An 11,888-nucleotide genomic window follows, 5' to 3' on the forward strand; every position below is an offset into this window, starting at 1 on the left:
AGAGATCATCTGAAGCACTTCAAAGGCTTTAAATCAGCACATTTCTCTTTATTCTTTATCAACTCTGTTAGTTTCTCTCAGTTTTCTGTGGAATGAAGCTAACAGCAGGCTAATAAGATGCTGACCAATAGGTTTCTATTAAAGGTTGTAATTTGTATATGAAAAAGTGCTTTGGCTCAGCAGGGATCAGCTTACAGGTAGAATACAGCTGCTGGATGGGATTAGCATGTCATAGCTATCTACCAAACTGCTAACTGGGGGATTTCAGGCCATCTATGGATCATTTTTGCTAACTGTTTATTCAGCTTAGGCTCACAGGGCTGCAGCCTGTGCCCTAGCTGTCATAGGGCAAGAGGCGTGGTCCACCTGCACAGGTGAGCAGTCCATCACAGGGCCAACAGAGAGCGACAGAGAAGCACTCCCTCACATCCACACCTACAGCCAATGTAGAAGCACCAATGAACCTAAGCAGCATTTCATTGGACTGTGGGAGAACATCCAACCTCCACAGAAAGGCCCAGCTGACCAACAAGCTTCAACCTACAACCTTCTTGCTCTAAGGCACTAGTGCTAACCACTTTTGCCCATTTCAGCCCAAATCCTGCATCTTCCTGTTTCTGACTCCAGGCCAGCTCCACTAACACTTTCTCATCAGACACTGCCACCTAGTGGAGGAAGTCTTAGTTCCATTTGAAGCTTCAGATTACAGTTAGTTCCTTTACAAAGAGGTGGAGGTGGTGGGGCCACAGCACCATCATCACTGAGTGCCATAGGACACTTAACCTTTGTTTCCATATGCTGGGAACTTCCTGTTGTTCCAAGGAGGACTGGAAAATGTGTGAAAATCTCCCAGTCACTTCCTCACAGCACACTTCAATCATTTCCCTCCCACAGCATCAGGACCAGGGCTTTTTCTCTCTTTGGTCCCACTAAGAGATTTCCACACAAACACCTCATCAGTGGGACTCTCAGAGCTACCAGCCCTTTGCTACAATCACAAAGCTCTTCATTGAAATCAATGATATCAAAGCTGGAATCAAATGAGTCCAAGTCTTCTGCTGATTCAGCATCACATTCATCTTTGCTCCTTGTTCTGCATCCCCACCATGGACTTCATTCCTTTCCAAGCCAGCCTTGAGTGTCCTTTATTCAGCTCATCCTCTGCTTTACTTTTACACCTGATTTTAGCTGCTTTATCTCTCTTTCAACAGGTTTCTGTGCCTCAATCTTTTTCTTCTCTCCCTCATAACAAGACAGCTTCTTCTGCCTGAGAACATGTTGGAGTGATTTACTAATCCAGGGCTGCTTATTGGGGAAAATACTTCCTGTTTCCAAAATAATCCCCATTTTTCCCAGAAAGAAATGTCAGTAGAAATCGATGATCTAAGTGAGAACATGAGCCTTTAAAAAGTCCCAGTGGGTGCAGTCAAAGCAGTCCCTCAGTCCCAGTATAGAGTCTTTGGTCCAGACTGGAACAGCTGTGTGCCCAGTTTGAGCTCTCTTCAGTGCTGTGACCTGACAGACCCAGAGGGGCCATCACATCACATTTAGAAGCTCCCCTGATGGAGCCACAACACATGTCCAATACTTAGTCTGTCTTGTTGGACCAACTGGAAGAAATGATTCAAGGACTTAGTCACAGAACAGAGATTCAAATCTCCAAAATCCAACTGGCTGCATCAGGACATATAGTCTGAAACTCTGCACAGTTTCCTGTTTGAAGCTGCTTCCTGTTGGCTTCAGCTGTTTGGAGTTTCCATTTTCTAAACTTCTACATTCTGAACCTTCTTCAGCTCTGAACAGATGATGAAACACTGAATGATTTCAAGCACTTTGTCTAATAAACTTACATCTTTCATTCTTTATACAGATTGAGGGGCTGTGGTTTGTCAGAGATCAGCTGTGATTATCTGGCAGCAGCACTGAAGTCCAACCCCTCCCATCTGAGAGTGCTGAACCTACAACTTAACAACCTGAAGGATCCAGATGTGAAGCAGCTGTCTGATCTTAAGAAGAGTCCAGACTACAGACTGAAGACTCTGGAGTAAGTAGAGTGATGGAGTGAGTGGGTGGTGCTGTCAGCAGTATTGTACTAAACACAGTCAGTATGAAACAAAGATCCAGTGTTTCCTGTAAAGCTGCAGCTTCTCAGTGAAGCTGTGAGAGGAGAACGGTGACAGGCTTCAGGATTGGACACAAACACTTCCTGTTTCTCACCTTTATGGTCACCATAGTAACGGCTGACACGCTCTGATCAAACACTGTCAACAGCCAATCAGCTCTCTGAACAAAGCAGCACGCAGACCAATGACTGCATTGATTTCCAAGTTTAAAGCAGTGAAGAACACAGTCTGTAGGTGAGGAAGAATTTAGTGAGAGCAGATGTTTGGATGGAATTCCTCCAGTTAACAGCTGGAACCGTCCATCTGGATTGTTGGGCTTGTTGTTGGGGTTCCTACAGAGCTCAGAGTGGACACACCAAGGTTCTTCTAATGAATGAAAGTCCAAACTCAAACTAGGAGGGAAAAACATTTTCAGCAACTTCAATAAAAATCCAAAGATTAGAAAAAGTGAAGCAACAATGAGTCCTAGTACAGTCCCAGCACTGACGTCCCTGCTGCTCTTTATACTGGATGTGCTGCATCACTGACTGACAGCTGATGAAGAGTCTCTGGAAACACTCGTTTATCTCCTCTGCTCTTCCTCCTTCTCTCTGCAGGTGGTGATGATGGTAAACAGGACGGTGTGTGTGCTGAGAGAGGAGCAGCTGTGTCCTGATGATCCAGAGAGGTTGAAGCAGCAGCAGCTTGTGTGTAGAGACGCTCTGACTGGGCCATGTTACTGGGAGGTGGAGAGGAGAGCTTCATCCAGCAGTGACTGACAGAGGAATGAAGTGCAGATGACTGTCAGTGCTGCAGAGTGAACTGCTCTGAGAACAGCTCCACTGTCAGACACAATGTAGAGTCCAGCATCAGCCCTGTGTGTCCCTCTGGATCTGACAGAGGATCATCAGTGTATCTGGACTGCTCTGCTGCTGCTCTGTCCTTCTACAGTCTCTGCACAGTCTCTGTCTCACTCTGGAAAGATTTTACAACTTGTTGTAATTACAGAACGTTAATATAATATTCAAACATGTGATCTTCTCTTTATTTCTGAATCTTTACCAAATAAAGAAAAACCAAACTAACAAACAGAAGCTGTCGTGTCCTTTTTCACCACATCTGTGAATCTTTTCTGTGTTTTTCCTCTTTTCCTCCTTCCTGCAGCTCCATCTTCATCATTCTGTGTCCAGTATATGTGAACACGTCCAAAGCATCTGAGCCTCATGTTACCCGTTTGTGTGAGTTACGCCTGTCGTTGTGTTGTGGTGTATAAATAAGGGGCAGGAGACAGCGCTGGATCTCTGAGTTCTTTACTCTCAATTTCTGCAACATCTGCAATATATAGAAATGCAAACCTGTGAGCTGTGTGTGTTGTGCGTCTGCTCGGCCACCTCTCCTCCGGCCGTGCTGGAAGCAGCTGTGCGTTTGACAGTTTTATCGACTCGACAATAATCGAACAAATTAAATGTTCAAAAATATCAACTTAAGCACTTCAAAGTCAACAAAAAGCTTAAAACAATGAAATAATATTTCACTGACAAAACAACAGCTCATAAGAACGATACACAAAATAATACAGAAACAAACAAACAAAAGTTATTAACCAGGATCCATGTTTTTGTCACAAACACTGAATCAGCTGATTCACTCTTTATGTTTCTGAGTTTGTTTTGTGATTATAGTTCTGGTTTCTGTTTCTGTGTCTTCACTGTGTCCCACGTCTCCTTACTTTGGACTCTGTGTTATATTTCCTGTTTTACTTTGACAGTCCTGTGTTACTGTTTCCTGTCTCGTGTGTGTAATTGGTCCCAGCTGTGTTTCCCTCCTGTCTCCCGTTCCCTGATTACTAAACTGCGTCCACGCCGCCGGCGCTCCTCTCCACAGCTGGATTCCAGGATTTCAGAGCATCCAGCTGTGGTGAGTGATGGAGACACTTTCTCTGCTCCCTCAGTAATCAGGACAGTTTATTGAACATCAGAGGACATAAAGGACTGTTTTTCACCTGCCCGTTCTGAACCTGGACATTAAAGACTGCTGGCTTCAAGGACATTAATCCCAGTGTCAGCCAGCCAATAACAGCCTGTGTTTTTCAGCTCTTTAGGAGTCAGAAATGAGAAAGACACAGACTGCTAACCTCTCCCTGCAGGAAATAAGCTCCGCCTCTTCCTGTCCTGTATATGAGTGATTCTGACATGAGACACAATGAGTTTCCTGTTTATTGTGACTTAAAGCGAGCAGCAAAGACACTAAACTGTGTGTTTCCAGCTGAAGCTGCTTTTTGTGTTGCTCCCACAATCCTGTCTGAAACAGTCAGTGAGGAAAACTCAATGTGACTTCAGAGTGACAGAGGTAAGCGACTCATGTTGTAACTGACGTCAGACGCCGGAGATTTTGGCGGAAAATTAAAGCGAATGGTAGTTTAGAATTGAACAAATTCCTTTAAGCTTCAGTATTACCAAATACACTTATCAATAGTCTTCTAACTAACAATATTTGTCTAAATCATCTCCAACACCCTGGAGAACAACGGGGAGAGTTTAGAGGCTCTCCAAGATTACATTGATCAGTGCTTCCAGGATCTTGTGATGAAGAAGGCTCAGAGTGCAAAACCTTCATCAAAACCCACCTGAAGCTGCTGGAGGACACGGTGAAGAACATCGCCTTTGATAGAGTGCATCGCATCGGCCCCATGCGGGCTGCGACCGGGAGACCACGTCCTACTGTGGCCAAGTTCGGCCACTTCAAACAAAAGGAACAGGTGAAAAGTCTCCGTGTCCATCGGTGTTTCTCCACGTCTCTCTTCCTTCTTCGTGTCATCTCTGTGTTTCCCTGCTGCCCTCATGTTTTCTGCTTTGTCTGTTAGTTCTTCCCAGTTTAGGTTGATGTTCACTTCTTCCCTCACCTTTGTTATTTTCACTGTAAATAAATCTCCACTCGCATCTCCACCGCCGTCTGCATCTTGGTCCTCATTCACTCCACCACACGACTGCTGCCCCAGCCGTGACAACTTTTGATGTTTCCTCTACATTTACCTTTAAAAATTATTTACTTTACCTTGTTTGGTATCATTTGGTATCAGATGGCCGACTTCTAAATGGTCACCATGGTCACCACCCATCTTGAGGAGTTTGCCCCCTCACATATACTAATGTGCCACAAACAGGACTTTAACATCACCAACCATTCCTATGTTATTACGGTGTATCCATATAACTGGCCCACCCTGTACAGTTATGCTTTCATGTTGACATACTGTATTAACACAATTCAGGGAGGATTCTAGGATCAGAGCTTCGGGGGGCTGAGCACCCAGAGAGCTGCCCAGCCAGCCAAGATACACTTTACTCGTCACAATGAGACTTCTTCCCCGTCTCTGTCCCTGCATCCTCCCTGTCCTCATCGTCTGTTGTCTTCGCCTCCTTTATCAGTCATCATAATTTTACCGTCTCTGTGCAAGTCTGCAAATTTCTTTATTAAATCAAAAGATTATTAAATCCATCAAGTCTCTCTGTGCCTGGGTCCTCGTCACAAAACATGACATCACTGTTTTGTACTTTTTAACAATTTAATCCCACATTTGTGAAAGAAAAGCAAAACACTTTTTTGAAAAGTCTGTAACAAAACCATCAAATCTGATCAAGGTTATTTAAATGCTGCCAAAGAAGAATGGATTGGAATAAAAAAAATACATATCCTAACCTTAATTACTGGAGGAGAATAATGAATGATGCTCATAGTGAGTAAGAAGTAAACTGAGTGCATATTTTGGACAGAGATTCACTTTTAATGTGTTTGTATAATATAATACAGATGCATAAAAACACTCCTGAAACAGAATAAATTATTACAAATAAATTATTACAAAATATTAAAAAATATTATGGATACTTTTGTTGTTAAAATGTTACCTCTCAACCAAGTTCTGCCTTTTATATTTTTAGTAGTGTGTCACACAAACAGGAAATATTGTCAAAAAAAAGTAAGTAAGTGCTGAAGCACCCCAAAAATGAACCAAAGCACCCCAAAAATGAACCAAAGCACCCCAAAAATGAACCAAAGCACCCCAAAAATGAACCAAAGCACCCCAAAAATGAACCAAAGCACCCCAAAAATGGGCTAAAATCGCCCCTGTTAACAAATAATAGCCCAACAGTCACTTTTATGCTTACTGTAGCTGTTAGCTAAAAACACTAATTTAGCTTAGTTTGCCCTGAATTCAGCTTTGACAGACATGATCGACTGTTTCCAGTAGAATTCCTCGTTGTCATCTTGTTCCCTCTCAGAGCCCCGTATGCTTGCAGAGACCCCTACAGTAGGGAAATGTGCCAAAGAACGTCCAAAACATTGCATTTTAGGTTTATTTATGCCTTACACACAATCCCAACTCTTTAGCTAACTTAACAACTTTGGCTAAAGTCTATAGTTAGTCTTACTCGTTTGTACAACATTTCTGGATCGCCACTGTTTGAAATGATATGACATATGACTCTCACTGAAACAGCAAACTTTGTAGAAAACAACACTTCTGATTCTCTATCTAGCTGTTTGGTCACAGCTGTAGATTACATTATAAGTGGTTGTTCACTCTTGTCAATAATTACATTTCTAAATTCTATTTGTGCAGTTACATGTAAACAAAGTCCAATATTGTATCTAAATGATTGTGTTATGGTGGGACAGTTTCCAGTTTTGTTGTATTATTGCACTAGGTATGACTGTGCAAGAGTTATCTTATCTTCCTTGCTTGCACCACACTCTTTGCAGAAATGGTGCACAGCAGCACTGCATCATGTTATTGTGTTGTATAATATACCAGAACTAATACAAAGCAATATCCATGTACACTATAGGTCCATGCCAATGTGCCCAAATGGGACCTCCATAAATGGTAAGGGGCGCAAAGGCACTTTAAGACCAGTGGGCACACCATCGGTGCACATCCGCTCGGATGCTTTTTTCTATTCATTTATTTCCCTGTTTATTTATCGATGCACAAAAGCAATTATCTCAGAGACACCATCCTCTTAACAGACTCAAATCAGGAACCTGCAGATTATTAGTCAGCAGCTTTAACTTCCTGTCTTTGTCTCACTAAACCTTCCACGTGGAAACTTGAGCTGCCCACTCAAGCACAGTAGGCTTTAACTGGCTCTGCTCAAGTCACTTCAGTATCTGAGAAACTGTCTCGATGCATGCCAAAGAACACTTTGACAATACGCTTGTGTTGAGTCAAATCCACCACAAGCATATTCTATGGCAGTTTAATTCCACTCCACATAAAAATAGTCACGTATTATTTCCCCCCACCACACTTCCTGCCAGTAGCTGGTGCCCCCACCCACAGTGCATTAGTGGTTCTCTGTGTTTAGTGGCTCACTCTGGGCGGCTGCTCGGTGGGGCCCGGCCCCCTGGCTCTGTTGGGCCTGTGCTGCGGGTGGGGTGCCCTCAGGTCTCGGCCCTCTGGGCCCATTTACTGCTCAGTAACATTTAATATCTATTATTTACTACTACTTACTAGCCTACTTACTGCATATTATTGGTTGTTGCTGTGGGTTCCCCACTGTGTTGGTTTTTCCTTGTGTTTTTCAGCAGATGATGAAATAGATTTTCAGTATTTTTTCTCTCTTCCTCTCCATCTATTTCTCTTCTTCTCTATTTTTCCCTCTTCTTCTGTTAACTTTCTCCCCAGCTTATCTTTTTTCTTCTTTCCTGACCCCCTTTCTGATTCTAATGACTCAAAATAAAGTAAAATCATCATCAAATATGACTATCAAGTGGACCAGTATAGCAAAAACCATAATGGTGGCAGAGGCCACAGAGCCAAGTGGCAGGATTTTCAACGTTCAAACCAGATAAAAAACAGAAATTAAATGGTGTTAAAAGCCATGAATTAAGGCAATTCATTCACAACATCATTACAAGTTTTACTGGACGTTAATATTTTTCTCTTTTTTCAGTGCAAAACAAACTAACAGTACACATGATGCTGGCAAGTTAAAATGTCAGTGTCTTTTATAGATAGCATGTCTAGCATCATAGTTTTATAGATCACGTAGTCAGGGTAAAAACTCCATCTCTGATTATTATTGTACATGACTGTGACATGCAGTGGCCTCAGCATCATGATGAAGGCGACCGGAGGAGATAGTTTGGTAGACATCGATGTTTTGCCGATGAAGGCTCATGTAGCGGTCCTCTTTGTCCTAAACAACAATTTACACTGTCATTTACATTTAATTAAAGTGCAGCTTAAAAAACAGACATAATGCACTGCAGCCTCGGCACAATTAAGTGTAAAACAGAACTATGGAAAACTCACAAACATCTGGCGAGTTTCAGATCCTGTTAAGTTAGTTAGACCTGATCTGTTTTCTCTGTTAGGATAAAAACATCAGAGGTCATGGGGTGAAAAATACCTCAAAAACAAGACTAGCTATGTCTACAACTAATGTGTGGTGTTTTAAAAGAACCTATGAGATACTTTGAACACCACAGTGGCTGCTGTATGCAGTAATGTGCTCAAGTGATTTCAAAGGGTCATTTCATGAGTTTAAGTGCGTCAGTAAAAGTTTTCACCTGCGAGGATTTCTCCTCAGGCTGTAACCACAGGTTATCACAGCCACACTGATGAGTGAAGCAGCAGCAGAAATGATGGGAACTGTAGCCATGAACTTCATGCCAGAAGAATCTCCATCGTCTGTTGAATGTTGCCACACACACAAAAAAACTTCATTTTGAAAACGTGAAAAGTCACGAAATTTGCATTAACCTGTTATATTAAAGTGGAAAACTTGTTTATCTTTTCATTACATTAGAGTTTCAATTGCATCATTCAAACATTTCACTGATGAAATAACACCAAAGTTGTGATTGGAGCAGTTTTATAATGAAATTTTAAACAAATTAGCCAGAAGAAGAGCTTAAAAACATTCCAGATGTTCATCTCCTGACTGAAACCTTTCATTAATCCGCTGCAGGCGGGAATGACGACCTCAAACCATGTATGACAGAAAAGAAAGTGTTAACGCAGTTCCAAACATCCACCTTGAATCTGCGGTGTGGGTATAAATAGAAAATGTTTTTACCTCTCACAGTCACACTGAGATGGAGAACATACAATCCACCACGAAATCCACACTCACAGGTGTAGTTCCCACTGTCTTCAGATGTTAAGTTGAGCAGGTGGAGAAACACAGTCTCATTTTCTTTGATCAGTGTGAACCTGGAGTCACAGCCATGAATAAAGCCTCGGTCGTAACGATAGAGCAGACGACGCTGTTCTCCTCGGCTCCTCTCTGTGCTGATCTCACACAGTATCATCACAGTAATATTCAGAGTTGTTTTGCTGCATATTTGAGTGGAATCGGGTTTCTTTCCAATTGTCTTCACAAGAGTCTCTATAAATTGTTCCAGTTAAAATGAAACAAAATCGGGATTATAGTTTCTATATATTTGTTGTTGTGGGAAAATCAATCACATATATTATTTCACTAACCTAACTAAAGCTTTCTTCTTAAACACCTGGCTTTACAGCTTTTCTTTTTTAATTATATATATTTACCTTCACTGCTAAAAACCACAAGCAGAAGCAGGAGAAAGCAGAGTTTCCGTGCAGTCATGCTGGTGAGGAAGTAACTGTGGCTGACAGTGTGAGGTAGACTATAGTGAAAGCAGGAAGACTTGCACCCTCCTTATTTCACCTCTTGTGTCTACACTGAAACTTTCACTATGTCTAAAATAGAAGTGCATAAAAGTGGAAGGACAGTAGAAGGTGAACCACCAACATTGTTTAAGCCAGACTGATCTCTCTGTTTATCTGGATGGACATTGTGTTCAAATTATGATGAGATGTTTGTTCAAAAACAAAACTAGTCTGATACAAAGAGTCATGTTTGCCACAGTTTATTGTGTTTGTATTGTATTAAATCTGAGAGCCTGAGTTGGAGTATTATGACTGAGTGGTCTCCATTACTGGGAAACAAATATCCAGTGTGAAAAGATGGACGTTTATTATAATATATGAATATTATTATATTAGTATGTCACCTAAAGTTTTATATACTTTAAAATGTTTCATAGAGCTTTATTATCCACTCCCACAGTTCCTGTGCTTCTTGCTGAGCGTGTCTTGTTGTCGTGTTGATGGTTCACTGAGATGATAGTCTGGTAGGAATCACTCGATGGCTGCTGAAGGTTTGTATAGGGCTGATCTGGCTCATCGTCATCCTTTAGAAAAGTGAAATATTTTAGGTATTAATCAAGTTCAACCCGGTCTACCCACACACTCTATTGATCTTTAAATCTCTCCATCTGTTGCCTGGATTATTTAATGTTTCTTCTCATTTCTGTAAGAGCTTCTTCACAAAATAAAGGACACTGAAGTTGGCACTAATAGTATTATAACACTAATCTGTAATTATCTATGTAAGTAACATCCTAAAACATAAATGTACATGTTTTATGTTTACTGGCAAACTTTTAACTAGCTGCTGTAGATCGTAGCAATAAATTGCTCACCAAACCGTTGGGATTTTCAGGTACAGACACTCCAGATGTTCCTGACCTTAAGCAGCCACGTTGGTAAGAAAGGATGTCAGCATTAGTGTAACACTATTCACATTCAAACAGAGAAAAATCAAGTAAGAACATCTACATTTATATTATCTTCTCTCTTAATAATGATAATTATTTTTGGAAGGATAAAAAGTGTTCATTCTAGACATGATGTTTAACACACACCGAATTCTCATTTATTGAAATGCGATGTTTCCTTTTACTTTCTCTACATCTATATCATCTTTGAATTACTGCAGCAAAAATAGTCTCACCCATTACTTTTCCTCCAGTAGATAAATCCCACGATAACTCCAGTTATAAAGATGATCACAACACCGGGCAGATAAACGGAAAAAGATTTGTCTGCTGAAGTGTGGGCCTCGTTTGTGTCTAAATCATTGAAAAGATGCATTTGTCAGTAAAATCATTTACTTTCATTTCCTGGAAATCAAAACACAAATCAAACACAGTTTACGTCTACTGAAACTCTGAGTGAAGTAATGAAACCCCAGTTTTATAACCACAGAGCTTTAAATATTGTCACTGTGCTCTTTTCTTTTGTCTTCTTCTTCTTCTTTTGCATCTTTTCTGAATATTACTATGAACTGAAATTGGTCCAACTGCTTATATACATTCACTGGCCACTTTATGAGGTATACTTGTTCAGGGTGTAACACAAATATTTCAGTGTTCATTTCATTTGTCAATCACATGTCAGCTTCATCTTCCTGGTTAAATAAAGGTTAATAAAATAATAAAATGTCAGCAAATCAATGCTCAAACAGAGCAACATGGCACATGTTACTGGTCCCAGTGCTTCACAAACTGCTGATCTGCTGGGATTTTCACACACAATCATCTCTGTTCACAGACAATGGTCTGAAAAATAGAAAATATCCAGTGAGCTGTGATTCTCTGGGTAAAAATGCTGTTTACACATCAAACCTTGAGGCAGAGCGGACCACACTGGATATCACTGCTGTCCTCTAACAACAGCAAGCTGAGGCTACAGTTTGCAAGTCTGGACAACAGAAGACTAAAAAAACGATGCCTTGCCCGATGAGTTGATTTCTAACAGTTCAGACTGCTGGTGGTGTAATGCTCTGTGGGGGATTTTCTTTGCAAACTTTGGACCCTGTAGTAACCACTGAGCATCATTTAAACACCACAGCCTGCCTGAAGGTTGTTGCTGACCACATTCATGTCTTTATGCCCAAAAAATACCCATCG

General features: G+C 41.2%; 1 protein-coding gene across 1 annotated transcript in view; it reads left to right on the forward strand.

The window, feature by feature from the left end:
• The window catches only part of LOC309701485 (NACHT, LRR and PYD domains-containing protein 12-like), a 1,029,495-nt gene that overhangs the window by 572,962 nt on the left and 444,645 nt on the right, over positions 1–11,888 (forward strand). The window lies entirely within an intron of this gene.

Source organism: Aulonocara stuartgranti, assembly GCF_965226115.1.
Source record: "Aulonocara stuartgranti genome assembly, chromosome: 23".
NCBI lineage: Eukaryota > Metazoa > Chordata > Actinopteri > Cichliformes > Cichlidae > Aulonocara > Aulonocara stuartgranti.